General features: G+C 35.7%; 1 protein-coding gene and 1 long non-coding RNA gene across 4 annotated transcripts in view; one reads left to right on the top strand and one right to left on the bottom strand.

Annotated features, from left to right (window-relative positions):
• Positions 1-26912, bottom strand: part of KLRD1 (killer cell lectin like receptor D1) — a 97221-nt gene that overhangs the window by 38949 nt on the left and 31360 nt on the right. The gene's annotated exons all lie outside the window — the stretch shown is intronic.
• LOC129393483 (uncharacterized) lies at positions 992-24737 on the top strand. The gene is made up of 2 exons (XR_010108810.1): positions 992-2146; positions 10754-24737. It is a non-coding gene; the product is annotated as an uncharacterized LOC129393483 (long non-coding RNA).

Below are 26912 nucleotides of genomic sequence, written 5' to 3'. Positions count from 1 at the left end.
AAAGAAAGAGTACTTGAAGAAAATCAAAATTGCTATGCCAGTGAGCATGCAAATTATGTGTGTGTATATATATATATATATATATATGTATATATATATATATATATATATCAGCCTTATTGCTAATATGGAGAATGTTTTACTGGTCTGTATCAAAGATCAAACCAGCCACACAATGTTCCTTTAAGCCAAAGCCTAAGGCGCTAACTCTTCAATTCTATGAAGACTGTGAGAGGTGAGAAAGCTGCAGAAAAAAAAAAATTGGAAACTAGCAGAGGTTGCTTCTTGAGATTTAAAGAAAGAAGCCATCTAAATAATAGAAATGTACAAGGTGAAGCAGTAAGTGCTGATGAAGAAGCTACAGCAAGTTATCCAGAAGATCTAACTAAGATAATTGATAAAGGTGGCTACACTAAACAACAGATTTTCAGTGTACATGAAACAGGCTTCTGGAAAAGCCATCTAGGACTTTTATAACTAGAGAGGAAAAGTCAGTGTCTTGCTTCAAAGCTTCAAAGGACAGGCTGGCTCTCTTGTTAGGGGCTAACTGGTGACTTAAGTTGAAGCCAATGCTCATTTACCATTCCAAACAATTTAGGACCCTTAAGAATTATGCTCAGTCTACTCTACCTGTGCTCTCTATATAGAACAACAAAGTCCAGATGGCAGCATGTCTGTTTACAACATGGTTTGCTACATATTTTAAGCCCATTGTTGAGACATAGTGCTCAGAAAAAAAGATTTCTTTAAAAATGTTATGGCTCATTGAGAATGAGCCTGGTCACCCAAGAGCTCTGATGAAGACGTACAAGGAAATTCATGTCATTTTCAAGCCTGCTAACACAATATCCATTCAGCAGTCCGTGAATCAAGGAGTCATTTCAACTTTTAAGTCATATTATTTAAGATATACATTTTGTATTTATTAAATAAATAGTGATTCCTCAGATGAAACTGGGCAATGTAAATTCAAAACTTTCTGAAAGGCTTCACTATTCTAGATTCCATTTAAGAACATTTGTGGTTCATGGGAGGAGGTCAAATATAGCATTAACAAGAGTTTGGAAGAAGTTGATTCCAATCCTCATGGATGACTTTGAGGTGTTCGAGACTTCAGTGGAGAAAGTAACTGCAGAGGTAGTAGAAATAGCAAGGGAACTAGAATGAGAAGTGAAGCCTGAAGATGTGGCTGCATTCACTATTTACAATCGCAAAGACATGGAACCAACCCAAATGCCCATCAATGATAGACTGAATAAAGAAAATGTGGTACATATACACCATGGAATTCTACGCAGCCATAAAAAAGAATGAGATTATGTCCTTTGCAGGGACATGGATGAAGCTGGAAGCCATCATCCTTAGCAAACTAATACAGGAACAGAAAACCAAACACCACATGTTCTCACTCACAAGTGGGAGTGGAAGAGTGAGAACACATGGACACAGGGAGGGGAACAACACATACCGCAGCCTATCAGAAGGTGGGGGGCAAGGCGAAGGAGAGCATTAGGACAAATACCTAATGCATGTAGGGCTTAAAACCTAGACGATGGGTTGATAGGTGTAGCAAACCACCATGGCACATGTATACCTATGTAACAAACCTGCACGTTCTGCTTGTGTATCCTGGAACTTAAAATAGTATAGGATTAAAAAAAAAAAAAAGATGTGGCTGAATTGATGCAATCTTGTGACAGAGCTTTCATGGGTGAGGAACTGCTTTTTATAGATGAGGAAAGAGACATTTCTTGGGACGGAATCTACTCCTGGTGAAGATGTTGTGAACATTGTTGAAATGACAACAAAGAATTTAGAATATTACAAAAAATGTAGTTGATGAAGCAGTGGCAGGGTCTGAAAGGATTGATTCCAATTTTGAAAGTTCTACGGTGGGTAAAACGCAATGAAACAGCATCATAGACTACAGAGAAATCTTTTGTGAAAAGAAGAGTCAGTCAATGCAGCAAACTTCATTGTTGTCTTATTTTTAGAAATTGCCACTGTCACCCCAGCCTTCAACAACCACCACCCTGATCAGTCAGCAGCCATCAATGAGGCAAGATCCACCAGAAACAGAAACAGACTAGGACTCTCTGAAAGCTCAGCTGATTGTTAACATTTTCTGGCAATATTTTTAATCAAGGTATGTACATTGTTTTTTAGATATAATAATTTTGAACACTTAATAGACTGCAGTACAGTGTAAACATTTACATGCACTGGGAAACCAAAAAAATTCATGTGACTTGCTTTATTGCAATAATTGCTTTTTTGTGGTTGCCTGGATCAGAGTGCACAGTATCTCTGAGGTATGCCTGTATTTTACATAACTAGAGTACAATGTCAAAACCAGGAAATTGACATTGGTACAATCCATAGACCGTATTCAGATTTTAGTAGTTTTATATATCCATTCATTTGCTTGTGTGTATTTGTGTGTGTATATATATATATATGTCATTTTATGCAGTTTTATCATGTGTAAATTCATGTAACCATCATCACATAACCTCTGATTTTATATTCCAGAAAATACTTGCCACCAATTATTTTGTTACTCTGCAGTATGGTTATTAAAGATAAATACTGAAACTTTTCCTTTATTTACCAATTTTCATTTTAATAAGTTTGTTTATTAGGGGAGAGTTGTGAACATTTATTGAGCACACATTACACGCCAATTCTAGTGCTCGACATGTATGTCTCATTTCAATGTGTGTGTGTTTGTGCGTGCATGTATCAGGAATTCTATTATGTCCAATGCTTTCTTTAATATAAATAAGATCACCTAGCAATATGAAATCATTTTAAATTCTTTCTACCTCTGATTATTCTAAATTCCTTCTACCTCTGATTATTCCTAGAGTTAAAGATCCTAACATCATTTTAAATTAAATAGCCAGCTTCCTATTGGTCATTCATTCTATCCATGGAACTTTTCTAAGAGTGGACTTTATAGGTCTTGCTCTGGCCTTTCCCAAGGAGTAGAGATGACCATTTCATAGCTACAATCCAAGTAAGGAAATATTTGCCATGGTAGATGTTTGCTATGTTGACTTTCAGTTCTTATTGAACATACCATTTTAATTTACGTTGTCCAATGCCTTTGCAGTTATATTTTGGGCGTTGGAAACTGCCTTGTTGTTGTTCTTACAAATATGGTATCATTTTACAGTTTCAATTTTAACTAAAAATTACAAATTCAGCCGGGTGGGGTGGCTCACGCCTGTAATCCCAGCACTTTGGGAGGCCGAGGTGGGCGGATCACCTGAGTCGGGAGTTCAAGACCAGCCTAACAAGCATGGAGAAACCCCATCTCTACTAAAAATACAAAACTAGCTGGGTGTGGTGGTGCATGCCTGTAATCCCGGCTACTCGGGAGGCTGAGGCAGGAGAATCGCTTGAACCTGGGAGGCGGAGGTTGCAGTGAGCCAAGATTGCACCACTGCACTCCAGCCTGGGTAACAAGAATGAAACTCTGTCACAAAAAAAAAAAAAAATTACAAATTCAATTATGGATATGGACCAGATACATTACACAAACATTTCCCCTTTTTGCATCTGTATCAAGTTAAAAGAATCCAGAAAACTGCTTCCCACTAAAAGAAATAAGCAAATAAACAAACCAAACCAAAGCAACTACCAATTCCACATGTGGTTCGGGAATAGGCAGACTCCAAAAGAAACAAAATAATGTTCAAGTTATGCATATAAGTAAATCTACACTGCCCAGTAGCTATTTACAAAGTGACATGTTTATGTAGTAAAAGAAGTGTGCAAATAGTGGTCACAGAATTAGTAACATACATTTTGAATAAAACATTGACAGTTTCCCTGATTGTTTAGCATAGAAAGAAGTTTATGAAGCCAGAATGGAGAAAACATAACTCGTTTCAAAATTTCTTAATTAGAGTCCTTAATGTGTATCTTTTCTAAATAATAGGTTAGTCCTTTATATAGGACCTAGCAAGGTGTAAGAACCTCATGAAAGAGCTGCAAAGAGCTCAGCTGCAGCTGCAGCTTGTCAACTCCTATGTGGCTAGAAACAAGTTTCTCTGTGGTGAACTGTTGGGTGGCCTTTAGGGTTCTCATTCTGAAATAACAAACCAAAGTCGACATATTGGTCACTTCCTAAATTCCAAAGCCCGCGTAATGTCACTAAGTGTCAGTGAAGTGGAACTGAGCCTCTGTCTTAGCCTTTAGGCAAAACTGTCTACATTGCAAAGCTCTATGTTCAGTATCTGCCGATGGAACTTGGGCATAAAGAAAAAGAGACACAGGAGGTAAAAGGATGCCCTAACTCAGAATAATAAGACACATAAATACTCAAACAGGAGATGAAGAATCAGACCAGTAAAACTCTATCAGACTAACCAACTCACCTTCTAACATTTTGTGACTAAACACTTATTTGGTACGCATTAAACACTTTATACATTCTCAAGTTCCAGTAGCCTGAAATAAATCTTAAAAAAAGAGTCTTATAAAGGATTATTGCTAATATTTTATAATTTACCTCTAATTCTTTCATAGTGATGTATGTAGTCTATAATTGACGATATTTAATGATTATCTATAAAACCATTAAAAATTTTCGAGTTTACTTTATGCCAGGCTCTGTGTTTGATTATTTTATAACATTTACTTCATCTAATCTTCATAAACCCTATGATATTGATAGTAATAGTTCTTAAATTTCATAGTTGAAGACACAGGAGATTATCAAGGAAACATGCTCAAAGTCAACCAAGCAGTGGTCAAGCTGAGTCTCACTAACCTTTGTCTACCTCTACCTCTAACGGATTAAAATCTAGAGAGTCATTTTGCATAACTGTAAGAAAATTATATTTTATTTTGCCTCGATTGTGCTGGGAATTTTTAGTTTTTGTTCAAATTTAGATAGATAAATCGCCACAGATATATTGAATGTAGGTTTATTATATAATAATTACAACATATTTACATAATGTATACATATGCATATATATGCATGCACACACACTTGACTATGTACTGACTGATCTTTCTTTTTTTTTTTTTTTGAGACGGAATCTCGCTCTGTTGCCCAGACTGGAGTGCAGTGGCGCAATCTCGGCTCACTGTAACCTCCACCTCCTGGGTTCCAGCGATTCTCCTCCATCAGCCTCCTGAGTAGCTGGGATTACAGGCGCGCACCACCATGCCTGGCTAATTTTTGTACTTTTTTTTTTTTTTTTTTTTTTTTTTGAGACAGAGTCTCGCTCTGTCGCCCAGACTGGAGTGCAGTGGTGCGATCTCGGCTCACTGCAAGCTCTGCCTCCCAGGTTCACGCCATTCTCCTGCCTCAGCCTCCTGAGTAGCTGGGACTACAGGCGCCCGCCACCATGCCCGGCTAATTTTTTGTATTTTAGTAGAGACGGGGTTTCACCATGTTAGCCAGAATGGTCTCGATCTCCTGACCTCATGATCCGCCTGCCTCGGCCTCCCAAAGTGCTGGGATTACAGGCATGAGCCACTGCGCCTGGCCTGATCTTTCTTACAGAGGTAAAAATCCGTATTTAGACAGATAATTAAACTAAGTTATCCCCGTAGTTTTGTATAACCTAGGGGTGGTTTTTAAAGTCCTAGCAAATTTTTAGTTACATATTTTATTTCCTCATTTCTCTATTTCATGCTTCTGTCTTCTAAGAAGCATAATTTAATTCGTAAAAGTATCTGTTTATATATAAAAATATCTATTTATAGGTTTTATAATACTTCAGTATATAAATAATTCACTTGAAAAGGATGTTGGCACCAAAATGGATGGTCTTTTTTAAAACTTAGAACTTATTTGGATTTGTTTGAAGTTAGGTTTCATGGGAGGAAATGCTGTCATTATTTGTATAACATTTTTTTGCAACCTATCCGTGAGAGGTCTGAGTGTTAAATAAAAAAAAATTTCGGAGTTATTTGTATATATGCATGTATTTGTGTATGAAACAAATACCAGCAAATACTTATTGACTATACCAATCTCATGCATACCCTTGCATTCTCCCATGGCTGTCTAACTTCAAACCTGTGCCTTACGATGCATATCCATCTTTGCTTTTAGGTACAGTTTCACCACAGTTTTTAATCATCAAAAAAACACAAACAGATAAACAATAAAAAAAGAGGGTTTTGTTTTTGTTTTTGTTTTGAGACAGAGTCTCACTCTGTCGCCCAGGCTGGAGTGCAGTGGTACAATCTCAGCTCACTGCAACCTCTGCCTCCCGGGTTCAAGCGATTCTCCTGCCTCAGCCTCCTGAGTAGCTGGGACTACAGGCGCACCACCACGCCCGTCTAATTGTTGTATTCTTAGTAGAAATGGGGTTTTGCCACATTGGCCAGGCTGGTCTCGAACTCATGACCTCAGGTGATCCCCCTGCCTCGCCTCCCAGAGTGCTGGGATTACAGGTGTGAGCCACTGCACCTGGTGCCCAGTGAGGTTCTTTATAAGAACAAAACTGAATGTAAACAGTTACGGGACCAGGTGCGGTGGCTCATGCCTGTAATTCCAACACTTTGGGAGGCCAAGATGGGAGCATGACTTGATCTCAGGAGTTCGGGACCAGCCTGGGCAACAAAGTGAGATCCCGTCTCTACAAAAAAAAAAAAAAAAAAAAGCACCACAAGCTAAATAAAATGATGATTCAAAGACTATTTTGCATTCAAAACTAATTTCTAATCAATCCTTATCAGGTAATTGTTCTTTCTGCTTCTTCAATCTGCTAAATACAAGATGTCAAAAGTGAGTAGTTTCAAATGTTTGATTCTGCTTTTGGTAGATCGTAAACTTGAGTAGGTTACATAACCCCTTTAAGATTCTTTTCCATCATGTGTAAAACGTAAAATGCAACTAAATAGTTTATTGGAAATATGTTCTGAGAATGGTTTAATGTATAAACATATAGGGTATTTAACACCTAATTAGTGCTCAAAACCATTAAGAAACATATTGAGGCAGATAGGACATAAGCTATTCATTATTAGTTACAGTGAGTTTGCAGACTGAACTTTAAACTTTCATGGAAATCTCCGGACTCCGATATGACCCTGGACCCCTATGAGACCTCAGTCATCAGTACACTTTATGTGTAACAGGTGTGGCTGACACATCACACCATATGGTACAGAACGTTTCCAACCACAGAGTTGCTGCTGCCTAAAATAACAGTTAACACCTACACTGGTCTTGGTGTGACCGCAGGATGTTGGGGATAAAGTGGATGGGTAATGGGTAGAGGAAATGGTGTGTCTGGCGAAAACAATAAGATGCTGTTGCAAACAATATTGGGAGTTGAAGCAATTTACCTGGGCAAAAAGCAGAAGACATAGCTTAGGGAGGAGAGAAGAGACTAGAACTGAGGTTTACAAGCATGGATGTGGCTGATCACTAGCACTATAACTGCGCTATTTTTGTTATTCCGGCAAGTGTAAACATAGGAAACATTACTAAACTTAGAGCTGTGACAATATTTACCTGTTAAGAGAAGAGGAGGGAATAGGAAAGAGTCAATCACAAAGAAAAAATAACATAAGAATCATAAAGCATTGATTGGACTATAAATACCAGTCATATTTTCTATGAGATGATTTTTAACTGGAATTTTCTTCTGATAATGTGCTTAGAGATAGCGTGTTTTGTAGGTGGAAATAATGGGCAGGTAAAGACACACACAAAAAAAACAACTTTAAGGTACCATGAAGAAAGATGTTCAATAATACCATGTGAAAAATTATCCTGGTGACTATTGATACACAAAGGACTTATTTCATATTGGAAGCTTAAAGAAAGGAATGGTTTGTCCCTGAGTTATTTCTGAACCCTTATCATGACAGAATGGTGACTGTAACAGGAATTTTTGAGACTAGACATAAAAATGGTTCACATGAGAGGAAAAGAAAACTAGCATACGGCAAAAATAATTTCTAGAATAAACGTGACTTGACTGGCTGTGGTTTTACAGACTGTTTTTAAAAGAAGGAACCCGTTTTTATCAGTCACACGACTCTCTACTTAAATTTCAATTTTAGCAACAACACAATCTAAAGGTAAGAATTTATTTTATAAATAGTAGTAAAGAATTTTGAAAATACGGAAATGATATTTTACTCCAGGTTAATATGCAACATTGCTAGCATGGTACACTGGCAACATCAGTAGAGCCAGATAATGAAGAGAAATCTCACAGGAATAGGGCATAGGTTGTTCTTTTATATATAGTTCTCTCACCATACATCTAAAAATTTTAAGTGGAAACTAAATGATGTGTAGGATACAGAGACCCTAATTTATTTTTTTTTTTGAGATGGAGTTTAGCTCTTGTTGCCCAGGCTGGAGTGCAATGGCACGATCTGGGCTCACCGCAACCTCCGCCTCCCAGGTTCAAGCAATTCTCCTGCCTCAGCCTCCTGAGTAGCTGGGATTACAGGCATGCACCACCATGCCCGTCTAATTTTGTATTTTTAGGAGAGATGGGATTTCTCCACGTTGAGGCTGGTCTCGAACTTCTGACCTCAGGTGATCTGCCCGCCTTGGCCTCCCAAAGTGCTGGGATTACAGGTGTGAGCCACTGCGCCTGGCCCAGAGACCCTAATTTCTTATCTGGAATTTGTGGAAAGAAATGTACTTTAAAATTTATTAGTTTTTATTTTAAAATATATGTGTTTATACATACATGAATTAACAGCCTCATTGGCATTTGATGATTCACGCTATAACCCAGCACATTAATATTTCCACAGCAAAATGTATAAAACAAAAACTATGATTAGCTAAGTTCAGGTTTTGGAACCAAACTAATGAAAACATTTTGTTTATAGAGATTTGGTTTTTAGCCTTATGGATAAAGAACTGGGGACTTATCTCCTGTGTCAGTATGTGGATTAAATTATACTCAATTCTTTGTTCAAAACACCTATTCCTCGCTTACTGAGCCCCTCCACATGTGGTTTCATACTGATAATTTATCTGAGTGATTTTACACACATGTTATAGTAAACCTATGTATAGATTGGACAAGGTAAGTTGAATCTCTTCACAGAATATTGTGTTAACAAGTCTGTTGTTGTTGTTGTTGTTGTTGTTATTGTTGTTGTTTTTTGAGACAGAGTTTTGCTCTTGTCACCCAGGCTGGAGTGCACTGGCACGACCTGGGCTCACTGCAACCTCCACCTCCCAGTTCAGGTGATTCTCCTGCCTCAGCCTCCTGAGTAGCTGGGATTACAAGCACCCACCACCATGCCCAGCTTTTTTTTTTTTTTTTTTTTTGTATTTTTAATAGAGATGAGATTTCACCATGTTGGCCAGGCTGGTCTCGAACTCCTGACCTCAGGTGATCCGCCCACCTCGGCCTCCCAAAGTGTTGGGATTACAGGCGTGAGCCACCATGCCCAGCCAACAAGTCTTACTTCTGATTGAGTATGAGAAGTAGACTCTCCCAAAATATAATGGTTCTATGCATTGATAGATTTGGTTTCTTCCACTCTGTCAGTCACTTTTCTCTTTGTCCTCCCTGGTTTGCCCCTGTTCTGCTTGTTTCTTGGGGTGCTGATTCCTGCAACACATGTTTCACCGCCTCCATGGCTAACCAGCTTCCGGGTAGGTGGAGTCAATGGAGCCACTGGGTTGAGATTTGGAAGGTAGGAAGAGGGGAGAAGCCTGTTATTTTGTCTTTCCCCTCTCTGCTTCAGGCTTTATCTCCTGCAGTGACCACACATGCTATGTACTGGTCTGTTTTATTTAATTTTAATATTTATTTTATTGTGATAGGAATACACCATGAGATCTACTCTATTAACAAAGTTTGAAATGTACAATACAATATTGTTAAGTCTAGGCACAATGTTGTACAGCAGATCTCTAGAGCTTACTCATTTTGCATTACTAAAACCTTATCCCCATTTTCTGCTCCTCACTGTCCCTGGTAACCACTATTCTGCTCCTTGCTTCTATGAATTAGACTATTTTAGATACCTCATACAAGTGGAATCGTGTTTTTGTCCTTCCCTCATGCTATGTTGTTTGAACTGCTGCCAAATAGCAACTGCCTCGTGGCAGGCACCAGCCACTGTGGTGCCAGTCCCCATCAAGTGGTTCTGGTAAACCCACCTGCTCCCTTGTTTCCTCTAGCTCTGGGAATAGTACCAGCTTTCTGTTTTGCCCATATCTGAATTGTCTTCTTTCTCCTGACGGACTCTTAGATTTCTCCAACTGTTTGATAAATACCCTCCTCTGTTAACTTCCCTCTATGTAATGACTTGGCACAGAATTTGTTTTCCTGCCTGGACATTCACGAATACATCAACCTACCTTGAATAATATCTACTACACTCTTGTTTCCCTGACAATTTCTCTGTCTTTATTTCTACCTATTTCTGCTCAGTCCCTCCCTCTGATCTAGCCCCAATGCTACTTCTCAAACAAACCATTCAGTCTTATGTTTTAGAGACTGTCCACTATTTGAACAGTTCCTTGCTCAAATATTTTAGAGACTCTCTACTGTCAAATGTCGCTCATTTGACATTACTCAAATGACACCTCCTTTGGAATGCCTTCCTTGAACACATCTTCTAACTTTGTACCCACATCATTATGTATGCTCCACAATATTTCTTACAAAAGAGCAAGAAGCCAAAGTTCAGTCACAGGACCAATAACTTAAAGCCAAAATATAAAGTGGCATACCATTTTAAACATAACACTATATATGAACTTTATAGTAATTATATTTTTATTTGCCAGGTGCGGTGGCTCACACCTGTAATCCCAGCACTTTGGGAGGCTGAGGCGGGCGGATCATCTGAGGTCAGGAGTTCGAGATCAGCCTGACCAACATGGAGAAACCCCGTCTCTACTAAAAATACAAAATTAGCCGGGCGTGGTAGTGCATGCCTGTAATCCCAGCTACTCAGGAAGGCTGAGGCAAGAGAATCACTTGAAGCCGGGAGGCGGAGGTTGTGGTGAGCCGAGATCATGCCATTATACCCCAGCCTGGGCAATAAGAGTGAAACTTGGTCTCAAAAAAAAAAATGTATGTATATATATATGTGTGTATATGTTTTTATTTGATATTTGTAACTTTATGGAGAATGTATTTTATTATATAATGCTGACATTAAAAAATTATAGGCAATGTTAGAGAAATCAAATATTTATATTTTTAGAAAAATAATGAATAGAAGAGTGACATATAACGATCAGAGTACTTTACTCTCAAAAACCAGAAGATTAAAACTAGAAGAGATTAGTGGTTATTGGTAGTTTTAACAGAATTCAGATTAGAAGGCTACATTTGTATGAGAATTATTGTTTCTCAAGATTACAGAATTCTATTTATGTAACCAAAGCAATTAGAATAATTCAAATACTGCCTGTGTAAGTTTATGACCAAGGTTTCCCTCAATTTCCCTCTAAATTGGATATATAGTCTTGCTCTTCACCTGCTTCCCCGGAGTCTCCAATTATGTAAGTAATTCTCAGATAATCGTCTCTTAGTCATGTTCAGTCACGGGAATGTGTCATTTCAGGAATTCAAATTCCTAAATCTATATAATAACAAAATTTTTGAATTTTATGCAAAGCTAACATTTTTCTTTTTCCTTTGGCTCCAACTGAACTCAGATGAGAAAATCAGCACAGAAAAAGGTAGTGTAGATGATTCCTCTCTTTGTCTCGGGAGAGAATCTCAGGGGGTTCTTGGATACATCCCTGCGGAGCCCTGCAACTACAGCTCCTGACATGGGCAATGAACCTGCACTTGTGTGTTGTGTGGTTTTGATTCTTCCTCACCCTCAAACCAGGTGTCTCATATTTTCTGTTAGAGCGCTATATCCCACCTATCACTCTTCATGCATGGCAGCTGTCTTAGTATACGATTGCTGCTGTAACAAATAAGCACAAATTTAGTAAGAAAAACAACAAAAATTATTCTCTTACAGTTTTAGAGGGTTGGAGTCTGAAAAGTCTTATGGAGCTAATATCAAGGTTACAGCAGGGCTGAATCTGTTCCTCTCCTCATCCAGCTTCTCATGTCTGCAGCATTCCCTCACTTGTGGTTTTGTCTTTCCAGCCTCTGTTCCCATGATTGCACTGCCTCCTCCTTTTCTGTACTCAAATCTCCCTCTGCATCCCTTTTATAAGGATACTTGGGGTTACATTTTAAGCTGACTTTGATAATCCAAAATAATCCTTCAATCTCAAGATCCTCAATCTCTTCTCACTTCTCCTAAGTATCTCTTGCCCTATAAGGTAGCATTCACAGCTTCCAATGATTATGACCTGAATATACTTGGAGCCATTATTCGGCCTACTATAGAATCTAGGATGAGTCCAGGTTATTTCCTGCTCTCATCTGGACCCCTTTTACCTACAAGAAACATTCACACATAGTTTATTATATGGATGTGCAATGGGTTCCCAGTGGATCTTTCACAACTCTACCACCACAGGCTTCTGGGGGCAGGATTCTCAACACCTGTTTTTCAAACCACACCTCACCTCCATTCTCCATGCTTTTTTGCTGCATTCTGTGCAGCTGAGCTCTGACAACTGTATCACACAGTCTTCCTCACCCTCTGGCTTCTGTCTGTTTTCAACCATTGGAAAGCATTGGTAGGAGAAGAGAAGCTGGGATGAGAAAGTGGAAAAATTATATAATTCTCTAGCTCCTTCCTCATTTTCAGGTCCTGGAAATGGCTAGAATCTGTCCTGAACTCTTGGCATCTTCTGATACTCAACGATGGAGCATGGCGTGAACATCATCCTGCTGCCCTACACAATATTGTCTATACTATGGGTAGCCAAAAAATCTATTTGCAATTAATAATAAAGAAATAAAAACAAAGTTCTGATTAAATATTCTGCTGTATATTTTCCTAGAATATTGGCTACTTAAATGTTTTCTATATAATTATTAAATAAATATTTATTCTGAAGCGGTCCATCTCTATTCTGATCTAGCCCATGTTGAATTTTTTCTTCAGAAAGGAAAAGAGATTTTTCTCCTGCATTTAATCCAGTGATTATTTTTCATTTAAACATCAGGCATCTGGTTAATACACTCAAGGTGTGCAAAAAGTGTGGCTGACACATCATTTCACTGTATGTTCCTCTGTACAGAACACTTCCAACCACAGTGTTGCTAGCCCTGGAAAGAACATTTAGCACCTAGACCACTGATGTTATTGTAATGATTGTTGGTAATTCTAACTTGTGTCATGGGAAAGGAGAAAGACATTTCTGATGAAAAATAATAAAATTCTACTGCAAGAGATATTGAAAGTCAAATCTGTGTATCTGGCCCAGAAGCAGTAGGTTTTACTTAACAGAGGAGAAGGAAATCAAAACTGAGATTTGCAAGCCTGGATGTGGGTGACCACTGTTAACTATCACATTAGTGTCATTATCATTTGGACAAGTAGGACCACAGGTAACAACATTAGCTTCAGAATCATAAAAGGATTTTTTGTTGGAAGAGGAAAGAGGGAGGAATGTAGAGACAGATAATAATGTGAAATAACATGAGGCAGGAAAAATTTTGATGTAATGAGAATAAGAAATAATATAAGGATGGAAAAATTCTTGATACAAGTTATACATATGATTATGTAAGTATTATAATCATGTTCTGAACATGCATTCTTTGAGATTTTGTCTCAATTGGATGTATTTAGGTAACGTAATTTGTAAACAGAAATAATGGGCAAGTGCATGCATATAAAGAAAACCCCTGAATACCTGTCATACTGCCTATTTATATAAGTCAGAATCCTTTACAATCTTGAACTCATTCTGCTTAGAAAAATAAAATGTGATTTGATAATAAGATTTCCAGAAAACACATTCAGGCATTTATACTAGAGAAACAGGAAGCTAGACCATTTTAAAAATCATTTTTCTGAAACTGTAAGTGACTAAAACAGCCATGCATACGACGCAGCCATATAAAAGAATGAGATCATGTCTTTTGCAGCAACATGGATGAAGCTGGAGGACATTATCCTAAGCAAACTAACACAGAAACAGAAAACCAAATACTGCATGTTCTCACTTATAAGTGGGAGCTAAACATTGAGTACATGTGGACACAAGAGAACAATAGAAACCAGGACCTGCTTGAGGGTGGAGAGTAGAAGGAGGGTGAGGATCAAAAAACTACCTGTTGGGTAGTATGCTTATTGCCTGGGTAATGAAATAACCTGTAAACCAAATCCCCAGAATACTCAATTTACCCATGTAGCAAATCTCCACAGGTACCCCCTAAACCTAAAATTAAAAAAAAAAAAAAAACTGATGCTAACATGTTTTTACAAAAAAAAAAAAAAAGAATTGTAAAACACAATGAAAATAGCATACATATCTGAGAAGCCATTTATCATATTTAACATTCCCTTTAAGAAAGAGTATGCCTCTGTGCAAATTTGCTATATCTAATTCTCCCAGGTAAGAAAGTTGTTCATACAGGAAAAAACAAAACAAAACAAAAACAGCCATGATTTGCATTACATGTTAAAAGAAGTAACATTTTCTTAGCAATCAGTAGCAAATAACTTTACTTAAGTTGCAGTTTTTGGAAGGATATAATTTAAAACTAAGGACTTATTTTGCAAATAGCAGTAAGTGTTTTTAAATCAATGGTTACCATTAAACACAGCTTATATAGCATACACAAGTTAAGCAATAGGTCAGAAAATAAATAGGAATCAAGACAGCACTAGTTCAGGGACTGTTCTTGAATTCATAATATGTGGACCAAGAAGAGATGAGGAAGGTAGAGTCAGAAATTGCTTTTGTGTAATTTTGAGGAGGCCATACCAAAGCTTAACAATACCAGATGCCTATAGATGGTAGGGAGCATGGAAGTCCACCAAATACTTTAAATATTAGCCTTATAAGTGGCTTTTTTGATAAGACAGGCACCATTTTCAGACTGTAAATGGCTTGGAAACCTGAAAACCTGACATGGATTATTTTCACAGGTCAAATGGAATGGCTTGAGTTGGCTGATAAGACTGGAATAGTAATACTATCACCTAGGAAAGCGCACACAGTGTGAGGCTCAACTGACAGCTACAAGAGAGGGTCAAATATCCATTGTAGTTAATCTGCCAAAAGTGAGTAGGGGCAATACTCTGTGCAATGTGGTCTCCTCCTCCAGAAAACAATAGGATCATCTTAGGCAGGGGCCACAAGTCTGGCATGCAGTGGAAGCCTCTGCATAAGAAACAGTCCTTCACTCTCTGCCAGTCTGTGATGGTCGCTGTGTTGTCATGTCCAGAATAACGATAAATCCAGGCAGCACTGGTAGAGATCAAATAGTGCACAGACTTTAAACCTTTCACAAAATTTAACCTGAAAGGAATCACAGATGTACATGTAAAATACAGATGTCCACATTCTCTGATGAGACCAGTTGGAATTAAGCTGTTGATTGAGTCTGCACTAACTGATCAATATTTTCTGTAATCTAAAACTTTTCTAAAACATAAAGTCTACTAATTTTTAAAAATCAGAGGGACTAATTGAAGTAATATCATAAAATAAATAAAAATTATAATTTCTAAATAGTATATCACAGTTAAGACTGTATTCAAATACATTTTAATTGTGATTCTCAGAATCACCTGTGAAATATTTTTATACAATTTTAGAAAAGAAATAAGTGAAGTAAAAAAATCATTTTTATATAGGCTGTTTGCATATCATAACATAATCAATCAATGGCAGAACTGAGTCCCAAATTCACAAATTCAGCTTCCAAATTCTACTCTCCTTCATTCTTTTCCACCATGAAGTGGGAAAATAATAATAAACTCAGTAAAAAAACACCACCACCTATCCAAAACCAAAATAGCAATTGATTTATTTAGGGACTAAGTTCTCCCCTATAATAAAAATTAAAATGACTATCAAATAGGGAGTTAATAACATTTATTTACATTTTTCCCTTTTCCACTTCCTCCTTGCCTTTCTTAGCTCAGTGAATGTATTAAAGGTCTAAATATTTCATGCAAGAATTAGAACCAGTAGTGGGGATACAGTTAAATGGGTGAGTCTCAGTGAGTCTACAGTTCCATGTACCCTGCATGTTTGAGATAGATCAGAAACCCACCTCTACCTTTGGAACATCAAATATCTAAAAAACAAAAAACAAAAAAAAAAACACTCTGTGAGGCCAACATTTGCCTTTGTATTTATTTCATTCACTCTGCTTAATTTCTTCTTCAGGCTTGACTTTTATTTTCTCATTTGTTGCTACTGCCATGCCCTAACCACACAAAACTAGACTTAATGGTGAGTCATCTGAATGATTTTGTTTCCACTTATTTCTTATTTTCCATTACATACGCCTAATTAACTGTGGCATGCAGCTAAATTAAATTTCATCCTCTCTTGTCACTAAGTATGCAGAAAAGAATAATTAAAATTTTTAAAAAGAAACTTCATCTTCTCTTTTTCTGTATCCAGATTGCATATTCTGAGGATAGAGGTCAAACTTCCTGGTGCTAATTCATATCAGGCTCTCAAATTTCACCTTGGTTATCACTGGAAATTGACCATTATTTTACTTTTTTTTTTTTTTTTTTTTTGTCAAATTTTATGGTGGCACATGCCTGTAATCCCAGCTACTCGGGAGGCTGAGGCAGGAGAATCACTTGAACCTGGGACGGGGAGGTTGTGGTGAGCAGAGATCATGCCATTGCACTCCAGCCTGGGCAACAAGAGCGAAACTCCGATTCAAAAGAAAAAAAGAAAAAGAAAAATTTCTTATTCTCAATACCAAGATATTTTGTTGTTATTTTCAAATTTTGATCACTGCCCTTAAACCATCTCTCTTACAGGAAGTGAGCAAAGGCCAAAAGGATAAAGATACTAAAAGGCTGTGATAAACAGAAAATGTCAAAGGCTACCCTAGAGAAACTTATAAACATTTATACCCATATACCGACCTAGTCACTAAATATCCAAACAAACAAAGCACAAGAACAGAAAACATATTATAATTTTAAATATAGATTACAAGTGTAGTGAAGTGATAATTTAAGAAATACAGAGAACATCCAAGGACTATTATTTATAATAGTCCTGAAAAGAAAGCAATTAAATGTCCATCAAAGGTAGAGTAAGTAAACTGATTGAGAGTATATCATACAAAGAAATTACATACACAAGTAAACTACAGCTGTCCACAGCAACACAGATAACTCTAATAAATACAGAATAAAACAATGCAAAAAAAGTATAGTTTCATTCTATTCACACAAATATAATTAAAATAAGCAAAAAAGCTACTAAGAATATGTGCATAAGAAGCAAGAAAATCAGAAGAATGATTAATTCTAGGAGGAAGCATTGTAATAAGGAGGATCAATGCAGGAAACACTCTGGGGTGTGGTAATATCTATCTTCACTTAACTTTTATCATTATTCATTAATCTCTACATATATGTTTTCTGTCCTTTCCTGTATGTTTGTCATATTTCAGAGGGAAAAATATTAATTGATTTCTTTATCTAATTGGTAATTTTTATTATCATAAAAGTTTATCTTAAAAAGAGTGGAGGGTATACAAATGCAGTTTTGCATATTATCTCACTTGATATTAGAGGTATGACTAAAATAACATTCCATTGTAACTGTGAACTTTGAATACCTGGTTTCTCAAGTAACTCAACAATTCCCGCAACACCTAACCCTAACTACATGCTTCGGATAAGGTAAACTTAAACTAAATCAGCTTCCCCCGATGGTTGAAACAAACATTTTCTTCCTGAAATAGTATCTCTGGAGCCAGACATCATGTGGATTTGCAGGTTGCATTAACACCACCACCGGTTAAAAAGATCAGCAGGTCAAGATTTCATTTTAAAATAGTCTAAATTAGTAATATTTCTTGTCACCTAGCAGGAAAAAATACAAACTTAATTTGTAATGTTCTCTAGAACAACCCATTTCATCCCAAGCTTAATGATTTACCATGAATAAATTAGTGAGAAAGATGAGACACTCAGAGCTAGAAACAAATAAAAAACTAAGCACACAAGCAAAGTACCTGAAAAAGAACCAGTAGGAACAAAAAAGACAGAAGATACAAAATAACGGCTAGGCACGGTGGCTCACGCCTATAATCTCAGCATTTTGGGAGGCTGAGGCAGGCAGATCACCTGAATTCAGGAGTTGGAGACCAGCCTGACCAACATGGTGAAACCCCATCTCTACTAAAAATACAAAAATTAGCTGGGTGTGGTGGCAAACGCCTGTAATCCCAGCTACTCAGGAGGCTGAGGCAGAGAATCGCTTGAACCTGGGAGGTGGAGGTTGCAGTGAGTCGAGATCACACCATTGCACTCCAGCCTGGGTGACAGAGCAACACTCCTTCTCCAAAAAAGAAAAAGATACAAAACAACCATTACCTCAATAATCAGACACATGGTATAAATTAATTATATTTACCATGGTTAAGGGAACATAAGACAAATTTGGAAATGTGTTTAGAAAACAAAAAACTCTTTAAAATACATAAATTTATGGAGTTGTAAAAGAACTAAATATAATTTTTTGAAAGACAAAATAATATATTGGATATATTTAATGTCTACTTAGACATGGATGAAGAGAGAATTAATGAATTGAATGACATTTCTGAAGTCATTTTTCAAAACACAGCCCATAGAGACAAAAAGACAGCATGAAAAAGAAATTAAACATATGGCAGTTTAGACAAATGCCTCCAGGTAGCACAATTTAATCTAATTGTGTTAAAGGGTTATATTAAAATTGTGATATACTACTGTTGAATTGAAACTTTTATTATTATTAAAAGACCCATCTTCTTACTACATTTTTCCTTAAAGTGTGTTTTGTCAGATATCAGGAGCTATGATACTTTAGTTTGATTAATGTTTGCATTACATAAATGTTGATCTTCTATTTTCAACCATTTCACATCCTTATCTACTAGATGTAATTTTTGTAAATAACCTGTAACATTTAAAAAAAAATTTTTTTTTGAAATGGAGTTTCAATCTGTCACCCAAGCTGGAGTGCAATGGCGCTATCTCAGCTCACTACAACCTCTGCCTCCCGGGTTCAAGCGATTCTCCTGCCTCAGCCTCCTGAGTAGCTGGGATTAAAGGCATGCACCACCACCCCCAGCTAATTTTGTGTTTTTAGTAGAGACGAGATTTCACCACATTGGTCAGGCTGGTCTCGAACTCCTGACCTCAGATGATCCACTCACCTTGGCCTCCCAAAGTGCTGGGATTACAAGCATGAGCCACCATGCCTGGCCAACATTTAAAAATTTTTAAGAACCCATTGTGATAATTTTTAATTGTTTTTCCTGGAACATTTACAGAGTTTACCTTTACTGTTGATATGTCTGATTTTTTATAATTTACATAAATTTATGCTTTCTACTTGTCCTTGCCTGATCTTACATCTCTCCCCCACTCCACCCACCCTTATAACTTCTTTTGAATGTACGTATTTTTCTCAATCTATTTTTTCTTCTGTAATTTTTGAAATTATACTTTCATCATTTTACTACTCACTCTAGAATTTAATCCATGTATATGTGAATTATTAATATCTGAAGTTGATCATCATCTTTGCACTCTTCCAAAACAACTTAAGACCCAACAATGCTCCATAGTCTGCCAATGAAATTATATGCTTTTGTTATGAAGTTTATTTCTATCCATCAAAGGAGAGGGCAGTTGACCTGTGGTTACTGTGGTGTGTATGTCTCAGAGCACACATTAGACTATAAAAGAAATTTCACATATGCACACTTTAGTCCTTTCAATGATAAAAACAAATTATGCTCATCAGAAACAGTAACACAAAAATAGAAAACCACATATGAAAAATACAAATTTAACAAGTTAATAACCAAAATATTATTACATTAGAATCTTTTCAGGTCAGACATATAATCTTATTCTATTACAAACACACATATAATTATAGAATTCTTTCTACCAAAATATAAAGTTATACTATGTAATACTTTTACTTTTTTCCACTTAATGTATCATGGAAAATTATCCACATAAATACCTGAAAAGCTATCTCATCTATGTTTAATGACTGTAAAAATTTTATTATAGAAATAAGTACTAATTGCTTTCATTATTTAATTTGACAGCTATTTTACTTTTTAAAGTGAAACATCCATTGGTCATTTGAAAAATTAGATAAAGCTATGAATAATTATGTTAGAGATTATATCGAGGGAATAGGGTTGTATGTTGTGTTCAACTGAATCATCTACAACGAGCATAAATATTTACAATCACAAAAAAGGTATTTCTGAAAATCAGTATCTGTTACAATCATTCAAATGCAATGTCATTTATTTATATTACGTTATTTAGTGTATTGTTTTCTAATTTAAAAAAATAGCAATTAAGGCAAAGAGGAAATCTTTATGGTTAATATTTAAAATTTTATCTTTAGAAATAAAAAAGTGGTTCATCATACATAAAAGAAAAAACAAATTTAATTTGTAAGAGTACATTATCTTTAATTTTCTTAAGTCAAAAACATAGTTTACATATTAGCCTTACTGTAAACATCCTCTCTGATGTCGCAATATTAAGACTTCTGTTGCCTTGGTCCCATCTCATTCTGACCCTGTGCTCATTGGCCCTTAAAATTTAATCTGAACAATGGAACCAGAGACATCAGCACTGTCCAGGCTCTCTGATGATCTTCATCCTTCGCCAGCGGCATTTCATGAAATAAATACAGGTAAAACCAGATTCTGCTGTTATTGCTAAATCATCTCTTCTTTTGATGAGAAAATAATATTAAAAATAATGAGTTCATAACCAGGTACTTTTAGAGGAGGATTTGAAAATCTTTTGTCTTTATAAATGAGTTCAGGATTTTCTAATTAGAGGGGACTTAAATCTCAGAAAATTATAGTTTGGTAAGTAAATATTTACAGTTGCACTAGGTTTAATATTATTTAGGGTAATGTTATTGACTTTTGGTGAATGTCATTGACTTTTGGTGTCTATGAGTTCTGCTTCACTTGTACTGAAGGAATACATGCAATATGTTGTGGAAGGAATTTATTTAGTGAGAATTAGATAACGGCTTTTCATGCTCCTTTCATTAGGATTAAATTCAACTATAAGAGGAGGCAGAAATAGGCATCTAAATTAATTTGAATATTTCTACTCTTGCTTCTATTTCCAATTTTACTGCAGATGCTAATGCCCATTATATTCTTACAATTACTATTCTACACCACTGGTATTATTACTACTACTAAAGAAAAACACATATTGAGTGGTTAATATGTTTCAAGCACTATGCTATTGACTTTATATACATTAACTTAATCTCTACAATAGATCTATAAATGATTATTGTATTGTTACCTGTATATTATAGACAAGGAACTAAGAATTTTTTTAAAAGAGTAAGAATTTACCACATTTCACAAAGCAAAAAAAAATGGAGCCAATTTTAAAACTTTCTTATGATTATAAAATGTGACAATTTGTATCACATATAATATGCCGTTTAATTATATGTTTATGTATAAGTATGTGTATATACATATAGCTGGATTATAGTTGTTGGATGCATTTTTTTTTATCTTTTTTAGAGTTTTCTGAGGAAAGTATAATATACTCAGACCTCAAAGTTCATTGTTCTTCAAATATCCAGAATGGAAAAATAACTAAAACTTTGAAAACAAAAGGTAAAAACCATTTAAAACTCTAGATTCACTTTTTGGCTTAAATATTTTAATGAACTAATCATGAAAACAAATATTCTTGGGCTAATGTTTGAATCAGGATTGATTTCTTGTCCCTACACTTTTTAATGGGTCATAGTAACCTACAGTGCTCTGTTAAGAGCAAATGAGAATGGTCAACCAGGCAGCGATGGCCACGATGACTTAGAATGGTGTACCAAGATCATGGAAAAAGAATGTTTCATACACAATTTCCTGGTTTTGATATTTTAATTTCGAAAAAGTTAAGTGTCTTTTTAGTGCTTCAGTATTTCTACAAATGGAGGATGTGAGATACCTCATGATGAACATGATGAAGTAACTTTTATCAAAACGGTCACAGAATACCTGTCTGGCCAACAGCAAAAGTTGGAGTTTTGTTCTTAACCTAGTTCTATTACAAAGATGAAAGATATAGTTAAAAAAAAAAAAAACAATTAGGGAGTGTAGGCAGCTGCGGTGGCTCACGCCTCTAATCCCAGTTCTTTGGGAGACCAAGGCAGGCGGATCACCTGAGGTCAGGAATTCGAGACCAGCCTGGCCAACATGGTGAAACCTCGTCTCTACTAAAAATACAAAAATTAGCAGGGCATGGTGGTATGCACCTGTAATCTCAGCTACTCAGGAGGCTGAGGCAGGAGAATCACTTGAAACTGGGAGGCAGAGGTTGCAATGAGCCAAGATCACGCCACTGCACTCCAGCCTGGGCGACAGAGCGAGACTCTGTCTCAAAAAAAAAAAAAAAAAAAAATTACAGGAGGGAAATGAACTAAATCCACAGTAGGATTTCTGAAGCGCTCTTTTGTAGCCTTTGGAAGAGTTCTTTACTAGGGCAACTTGTTAGTTCATAAACAGTGCATATCTACATCAAAATATTAATATCTTCTCAGGATGCACCTAAATCTGCAAAATAATTTTTAGAATTACTCCCCACAAGCTGAGGTATATTTTCCCACAGCACGGTGCTCCCATGAACTTACATTTTACACCAATTCAAGTGGGTTAAATATTCTTGGTGAAAGTTCTTTTTAGTATCAACTCCTGAATCTGGTTTCCATTGATGACATTAGCCAACTTCTCTCTTTTTGAACAGTGTCTCCATGGTGCATTGTTGCTGTGATATTTGCCTTCCTTTATTTAATCGCTCTGGTAATAGTTGCAGCTATGGTAGCTAAGAGTAAGTATTTTTTAGAGCAACTTTATTAATTTTTTAATTACTAAAATATAATTTTAAATAGCCTTTAAATTTGGTTCTAAGGTTTTCATCAAGATATTTTTCTCATTCGTTATTTTAATTATATACAAGTAATTTTATCAATTCAGTTTTTTGAGTTATCAGCAATGGCATAGGGCCCGGTGTCCTCATAAAAAGATGTTAGTGGATAGCTGAGTAATTCAATAGAAACGGAAAATAGTACCAGTATTCTATATTTTATTATATTGTTATTGACATTAGATTCACAAGCTGTGAGATGTAATAAAATGTGAAAATGTTTATAGATGTTATTGGTTTGGCAGTTAAAAGTTAACTTATTATGGCATTAAGTTCAGATCATTTGAAAGAGCAATTTAATAGAGGCAATAGAAGATGGTGGGTACAGAATCATCAAAAAATGAAAGAAAATGATCAAGATATCAAACTGAGTCTGCATATTGCTTGCACTAAATTTGTCTTAATATTATAAAACATATAATCTTTTAAAATAATAAATTTATCAAATACTCCGTACTATAAGAAAACTAGAAACATGAAGAAGTTCTTTTAATACAGAAAGTTAAGATGAATTTGATTCATTAAAAAAAGAAAAACAACCCAAAACATATGGAGGCACAGATAGATATAAACCAATTCTAATCTCAAAGTGAACTATTTTAGTATACAAAAGAGTATGTAACTTTTAGTAATAAACATAAACTTTTTTGAAATGTATGATTTCCTATGAAGATACGTACTATGATAAAATGACTTGGGAAAAAAGAGACAATTTGAATAAATATTACTACATACTGCAGAAAAAATAAGTAAGCTAATCAAAGACGTGCCTCCAAATAGACACCTGGCTGATAATTTTTAAAGAATGAATTTGAGGCTGAGCGTGGTGGCTCACGCCTGCAATCCCAGCACTTTGGGAGGCTGAGGCAGGAAGATCACCTGAGGTCAGGAGTTCGAGACCAGTCTGGCCAACATGGTGAAACCTTGTCTCTACTAAAAATAGAAAAATTAGCTGGGCATGGTGGCAACCGCCTGTAATCCCAGCTACTCGGGAGGCTGAGGCAGGAGAATTGCTTGAACCTGGGAGGTGAAGGTTGCAGTGAGCCGAAATCACACCACTGCACTCCAGCCGGGGCAACAAAGTGAGACTCCATCTCAAAAACAAAAAAAAAGGAAAGAAAGAACTCAAATATATCTTAATAACAAAAAATGACTACTAGATAAGCTGTTCAGTATCTACCAAAGGATGAAAGATTCTCACCCCACCCCACCTAAAATCAGTAAAATTAGTTTAGGATTATTTCTACATACAGGAAAATATTTTAGGACAATATTCCTTACAAGCAGAAAAAAATCCTACATAAAAGAGCCAACATAATACATCACTGTTATAATGATAAAATTCTGGTTTAACTTGGGGATAAAAATTTGTTCACTTATCAAGAGATGTTTCAATAGGAGAAAACGAAATAAATACAAACGTATTTAACTTGATTAAGAGTATTTATAAGAGCCTTCAGCAAATATTATCTTTCACAGTGAAACATTATAATCATTTTCAATCAGGAAGACAAGGATGACTGCTATAACGATTAGTATTCAACATTTTTTTGCATGTCTTTGGCAAGGAAAAGCCACAATGTAAGAAAACCTAGTTAGACATAATATAAACTGGAATTGAAATTAACGACTGAAATTATATGCAGATGACGCGCTTTCTTATCCAGATGGTTAAAAAAGAAACTACTGGAAAGAAACAATCAAAATAAAAAGAACAGTTCAATAAGTAAACTCAATCCAAAATTAAAATAGCTTTCTTATATACCAGCAAGATCTAATATCCAATTTCCAGGTCCACTTTTCAAGCCTCTTATTTGACATTTCTTCTTAGATATCTTTAAAAACACCTGGTACATTACTTTCAAACACTTTATATTCCCAGCCCTGGTCCTTACTAGGATCAAGAAAAAAATCACATACTTTAATACTGTTAACTTACCCTGCATCTGTTGACCGAATGTCTAGTGAGGTGACGCTAGGGGCCATCTGTGTTATCTCACAGCCACTGAATATCTCGGCTCACTGAGCCAGTGTAATTCTCCACATCTGCACTCCTACCCATCTAATCTGAGGCAATAATCTCCCTCTCTGTCTACTCCATAAACCCCCAAGTGATATTACTATGCCTACCCTTGATTCTTTCTAATCGATTTCCAGAATTGTCTCTTCAAAATGCAAATTTTATAAACTCACTTACCTTTACTGATTAGTTTCTTAACACTGTGGATTCAGTGTAAATTTTAAAAGCCTGAACATGGTTTACAAGGCCCTTCCATACTTGGTCCACGGCTCCCTTCCCCAGCTAAAAGCACACCCTTTCTCCCGAACCAGCCTCCAGCCACAGTTGTTGTCTTCTAGTTCATTGAATGTAACATGGTTAGTGTGACTGCATAACTATTGTGCAAACAAGGATAACTGTAAGAATGACAGCAGATCATATTAACAATTACTCTGGGACAACAGGCATAAATCAGGATTTCTCTGGGAAAATTTGTGTGAATTGTAACTTTAGCCTCGATCCTTCTAGCCACAGAGCATGTGCACAGACTCCTTTCATTCTGTGACAGGTAAAAGGAGAAGTCTAATTATTCTGTTATAATTAGGCCAAATTTCTCTGTTGTGATATCTTATGTACCAGTTATTTGTAGCATTTTCCAGTCTCATGTGTATAATTATTTCTGTGATTATGTACTCAATGGCTGACTTCTGCTGGATTATCTTCATGAGAACAGAGCCTTTGTCTTTATTTGCTCAACATTTTATCTTCTGCTTTTGAATAGTATGTTGACACATGGTAAATATTGAGCAATTACAATTCACACAAATTTTCCCAGAGAAATCCTGATTTATGCCTGTTGTCCCAGAGTAATTGTTAATATGATCTGCTGTCATTCATACAGTGAAATTTTTTTATTAAATAAACTGATATACCTAATAATGTATATGGCATATATATGAGACTATGATACTTTATGAAAAGGCATAAAGAAAGTCATTAGTGAAGACATTATTATAAATTGAATATATATTAAATGTATCTTGGTGGGAAGATGAACACTGAGATAATACTGTTGTAAATTCATTCAGCACTTACGTAATTTCAACGCAAGTGTATTTTCATGATAAATCAGTTCACTGTAAACTATACATAAAAGTAAAATTTCATGAGATTAATACATAGTGAAATATATTAACACAAGATGTAAGGATCTAGCCTTTCTAGAAATAAGGCTATAAGTGATTTCACATGATACTTTTATAAAGTAAATGTATCAAAATAAAAGAAAGGAACCTAATAATAAAGTCATATGCAAATAGGTACAAATAATGTATAATAAAGTCATATGCACCTGTGTACAAATAATGTGTGCATATATATGTGTGTGCATATATATAAAATAAGATACAGTAGGCTCTTCAAAATGACAGATATCTAACAATAGGTATGGAAAAATAATTTTTTTAAGAATATAAAAACTAAAAAAGAATTTCCAGGTAGACTTCAGTGTTAAAAATAACAGACCAGGAAAAAAATAGTTGAAACAGTTTGAATACATATTCAAATCCATATAATATTATCAACAGTATAACAGTCAAATAAATACAAAGAATTTTTTTAAAAGATGAGCCAAGGTTACATAAGTAGGAAAAATGTCCAACTTCAAAGGTAATCATGGAAATGAGAATGAATTTTAAAATACATCCTTTGCCCATTGAATTGACAAAAATAATACTTTTCCTCATAGGTCAATGTGTGGAGAATGGACCCTCTCATACAAATTTGATGTGTGAAACTGTCAAGTTATATTTTACTTATATTTTACATTTACTTATACTTTAAAAATAAGAAAAAAGTATGTATGTACACATACAAA

The sequence above is a fragment of the Pan paniscus genome, chromosome 10, assembly GCF_029289425.2.
Source record: "Pan paniscus chromosome 10, NHGRI_mPanPan1-v2.0_pri, whole genome shotgun sequence".
Taxonomy (NCBI): Eukaryota; Metazoa; Chordata; class Mammalia; order Primates; family Hominidae; genus Pan; species Pan paniscus.
Note: the sequence above shows the minus strand (reverse complement) of the source record. Positions and strands in the feature narration are given on the sequence as shown.